This window comes from Austrofundulus limnaeus, unplaced genomic scaffold, assembly GCF_001266775.1.
Source record: "Austrofundulus limnaeus strain Quisiro unplaced genomic scaffold, Austrofundulus_limnaeus-1.0 Scaffold204, whole genome shotgun sequence".
NCBI classification, from domain to species: domain Eukaryota; kingdom Metazoa; phylum Chordata; class Actinopteri; order Cyprinodontiformes; family Rivulidae; genus Austrofundulus; species Austrofundulus limnaeus.
This window is the reverse complement of record NW_013952606.1, coordinates 848,271-853,294: the sequence shown is the minus strand read 5'-3', so window position 1 is coordinate 853,294 and position 5,024 is coordinate 848,271. Positions and strand designations below refer to the sequence as shown.

The 5,024-nt window shown below is 34.1% G+C and overlaps 1 protein-coding gene across 1 annotated transcript in view; it reads right to left on the bottom strand.

Annotated features, from left to right (window-relative positions):
• Positions 1–741, bottom strand: part of iapp (islet amyloid polypeptide) — a gene marked incomplete at its 5' end in the record, with an annotated part of 4,908 nt that extends 4,167 nt beyond the window's left edge. The window contains 1 exon segment of the mRNA XM_014018868.1: positions 391–741.
• Positions 742–5,024: the final 4,283 nt, after the last annotated feature.

Below are 5,024 nucleotides of genomic sequence, written 5' to 3'. Positions count from 1 at the left end.
CTTAAAATGTTTACCCAATTGTGTTTACCCAAAAATAATAAGATGTATTATAAGATTAGTTTTCTTAATTTCAGCTCATTAATTGCATTTTTTAAGAAAACACACTATTTCAATAAAGCACAAAAATATCTGCACTTTTCCAATTGTTTATTTAAAGRAAAAATCACAAAAGCTTTAATAATTTTCTGAAAAGTCTGTCAGAATTGACTGAATCRGTCTCTTATGTTGTAGAAAAAGACAACTTCACATGTGTATTTGTTTGTATTTTAGGTCCATTTCTGTAAAAAACAATGCCGAAAAGCTTCATCAAATTGAGCTTTTTTCTTAAAAGAAACTCAAAATWGTATTTTTGCTTCATATTTACAGAAAAAGAATAAATAAGGTACTCACTTTATGCTGTTTGTCGGATCCGTCTCTGGATCAGTCCAGGACTTGTGGGTCTTTCACACAAGCCGACTCCAACAGTTATAGGCTCTCTGCTCAAACCACTCGTGACATCAGCAAATCATTTTGATTTTACACTGAGGGGGTGGRCAGACCAGGTTTCATGCATGTCCTATCTCCACAATCAATATTTCTGCAGCACACACTCCTGAACGTCACTTTCCTCATCATCGCCTTCGTCAGCCACCGTGGGACTGACCCGCCTCAGACTCACACCAGAGACAAGAACTCTGTCAGAACGGAAAACTGTCGTCCCGTTTACCMCGAGACAAAGTTTCAGGTCACCAACTTTTTAGTCTCTGCACCTCCCTGAAGGCATCACCGGTGATTAATAATACATGCAAGGATGAAACATGATTAATTAATTTCACATGTCACATAACAAAAGTGATAATTAATCAAGTGACGGGGGAATATTCTAAAGGACTCAACTAACCGGAGCAGACATGAGCTGGTAACTAAAGAAATAAAACTTTCTACACGTTTGGTGCAAAAGCAGCAAAAAAATAATAAATAAAAACTCAAAATTCATCTTAAAAATGATTGCAAAAAKTACAGCAAAATGTTAACTAATAGAAGTTATATGCTAACTAAAAGCTAAAATTTTTGCTAAAAACTAAAAAAAAATGCTAATATCAAAACCCTAATAGTTACATGTAGTGAAACACAAGCTAAGAGCATTAGCACTGATGGCAGTAGTGGAATTAGCTTTAGCAGTAGTAGTAACAACAACACAACAACAACAATAATAATAATAATAATAATAATAATAATAATAATAACTTTATTTGTATAGCACCTTTCTAAACAAATGTTACAAAGTGCTTTACATTAAAAAACTATTTAAACGTCAAAGACAACACGAAAAAAATATACCAAATACTTTTAAATCTCATCTTAAAACCCATCCATTTTACTTGGCTTTCAACACCAGCGGGATCTAGTTTTAAATTGTTTGTTTTTGTTTTTAAACCGTTTTAATCACTTTTTTATTATGTTGTGTTTTAATGTACAGCACTTTGTATCAGCTGTGGTTGTTTTAAAGTGCTTTATAAATAAAGTTGGTATGGTATGGTATGGTATGGTATGGTATGGTATGGTATGGTATGGTATGGTATGGTATGGTACGGTATGGTATGGTATGGTAAATCAATTGCAATAAAACAAAAAAGAAACCACTATCAAATATTAAAAACCTAATTATGTAAGTAAAAACGATCTAAAAGAGAACAATGAGGTCGTCTGTCTAACATGCATTCGACAAACTGGGAGCCCTGACCATAAAAGTCCCCTCTCCTTCTGTCACCAGTCGTTTCTGGCTTCATGAGAGCAGTTAAAGCCAATACTAGAAAGAGACTGAGTTTGGTCTCTGGCCCACACACTATCACCTCTGTTTTATCATTATTTACTAAAAGATAATTATCAGACATCCAGGTTTTGATGTCTGAAAGAGAAAAAGTGAGTTTATTGCGGTTAGATGGGATAGCCAAATAAATCTGGGAATCGTCTGCATAGAAATGGAAAAAGATGTTAAATTTATGAAGAACCTGACCAAGTGGTAACATGTCAATAGAAAATAATAATTCACAAGTAGTAGGACTAGTATTAGCGGAAGTATCAATTTAAATAATGGTACTGAGATTTTATTTATTTATTAGGTAGAGAGTGGAGGTGGAGCTAATCCGTGAAGAACTTTATAAGTTAAGCTATTACTGTTAAAACTTTCCAAATTGAGCACATTATATTTTTCTAAAATGTTACACTGATGGAATGACAGAGGCTTTTGAGCAAAGATTTTTAAAGATTTTTTTTGAAAAAAGTTTCTATTTGTTTTAAAGTTGTGTCTCCGGTGAGTGAGCAGGTTGTGATGCAGTGGTCTGTGTGAAAATATCATTGAGCGGAGAAACGTTTTAGCAGAACTGATTGTCGTAGATGATCTGMTTTGCTTAAAGYTGATTGTGTTTGCAGTGAGTTTGATGTGTTTTTTAAATGCGTTAGGTCCAGGGTGGACCCAGAGGTACTTGAATTCCTCTACAAGGTCAAGGAACACACTGGACTTCTGCAGTTTTGTGGGTGAACATCACAAAAACAGTTTTCTGTTTTTGTTCAATAACAGACAGGATTTAAAAGAACCAATGCTGTATTTTCTCCAGAGCTGATGTAAGGATAGATGATGCCTCCTGTGTGCTCTTAACAGGTGTAAAAATAAGGCATCATCAGCATACATTTGAAAATCGACATTTTAGCTAACATTTGGAAGGTCACTTACTACATATATAAAGAAAACAATACTGGTCCCAAAATAGAACCTTGTGGGACCCCTGCAGGACATTCAAGGGAGGACGATACAGTGCCACCAACACTCACGGTTGTTTTCTGTTTGATAAGTGAGATTCAAACCATTTCACGGCATCTTCTGCTAAGTTAAAGTGAGTCAGTTTAGACAGAAGTGCTTGATGGTCTACAGCACTGTTTCCCAAAGTTGGGGTCAGGACCCAAAGTGGGGTCCCGAAACATCAAGGTGGGGTCCTGAAAAGATTTTCTGAATTAATTACATTTTTGTCTTAGTTGTTACAAAGGAGTGAGGTTAGTGTATTTAAAACGGATAAATGTAGTATAAAAATATTGTTACTATGCCCATGTTTAGTTGACCTGATACAAATGTTTATCATCCAAAAATAGAAGGGGTCACAGGTCTCTGCTACTGTTATTTTGTGGGTCAAAAGCTGAAAAGTTTGGGAACCTCTGCACTTTGGTTCCCAAAGTTGGGCTTGGGACCCAATTATGGGTCATGAAGCACCTTGTATAATCTGCAGAAATCAATTTAAAGGGTAATAAAATAATTGCTAATGTAATATTTTCCCCATAACTATTACAAAAACACACAAAAAAGTATAAATAAGTATATTTGTGTACAAGCTGTTTAGGTTGTCAAAAAGCCTGTGTTTTAGGGTTATTATAGGTTATTATAGGTTATAATGTTGGCCACTTCCATCTCAGATACTTGTTCTAATCTGAAAACTGCATATTCAGGATCTATACATTTGCCAGCTATTTCAGAATGACTAAATATTTATGTTATTTCATTGACAGAGGTAATAAAGAAATTGTTCAATTCATTTGCTAATTCTTTTGGATCATTTAGCAGCTCATTAACTTTTATTTCCATTTTATCGTTAACCATTTTATTTTTGCTTTCCAGTCAGTTTATTAATATTTTGCCATTTCTATTAGCACTTTTAATGATGTCCAGAAAAAAAATTGGCCTTAGCTTTACATAGGGCATGAGTTGTTTTATTTCTCATGGAGGTAAATCTTTGCCTGTCAATGGTAGGTAAGACCAGATTAAAAAAAAAATGCTTTAAGATGTGTCTCTTTTTCCTGTGATTTTTTTTTGCAGTCCTTACCCATCCAAGGTAGATGGTTTCCCTTTTTTATACTCTTTGCTTTAAAAAATTGTTCAATTTCTTTGATTTTTTTTTTTTGAGTTAAAATTCTGTAAGTTTGTCTCAATATTTTCAGAAGATCGGACACTGAAGTGGTGAAGAGAAGCTGGTTAAATACTAACATGGCTAARTGGAAGTTGGAAGCAGCTGGGTGATTATAAGTGAGGATAAGTGTGAATGAACTGACTAGAAAGAACCAGAAGAGACTGAGGAACACGATGGGTATGGAAACATAGAACATGGACACCAGGGGGAGGCACAGCACACAACAACAAAGCAACACATCACGCACAAATCATCACAAAAAGTACAATACTCTGATCAGAAAGCCCTGTGATGAGATTGTATGTTKTAATAATCCTCTCAGTATGATTTGAAAACAGCAGATCTATTAGTGTTTCACAGTGGTTTGTTATTCTGGTTGGATTTTTAATTATTTGTGTTAAATTAAAATAGCCTGTTATTTAAGAGTTGTTCGCTCCATCTTTATATTCCAATTAACATTAAAATCAGCCATTAGGATTGTTTCTTTAGTTTTGTCACAGTGGTTGAGTAAAAGTTTAAGCTGTTCATAAAACTTATCATTTTTAGCTCCGATGCTATCACCATACATATGTATTAGCTCAGCGCTACACATTCTCTCATCACTGGAGGTCTTCCATCCACATGACAGAGAGGAGAAGGTAGAAATGACTCAGCCTGCAACTGAAAATATGGATGAAGAAGAAAAAAGCCGCAAAAAAAGCTTTACCCTTAAAAGAACATTTGCAAAATGTAGCACCATTCCAGCTAAATAGTAATATTAGCTTATTTAGCACTGGTAGATTTAGCATTAAAACTTCAGTTTGTCTATTTCATCTGAAGACATCTCTAGGCTTGTAGAAGTTAGAACAATGTTGTTTGGACAGATAAGACCAAATGTTTACCCAAAATGAAAACAGGGAAGTAAAACATCACTGATCCAAGAATAAATTTACTGAAAGAATAATATTTTTCCAAGATTCTTAGTTTTTGTATAAATGGGTCAGATTATTAAGCCGGTTCAGCAAAAAAATGTGTTTATTGTAGTAATTTGTATTTTAAATGTTACTGTGATAAAGAAAAATATATTATTATTTTTAAAAGTAATAAGAG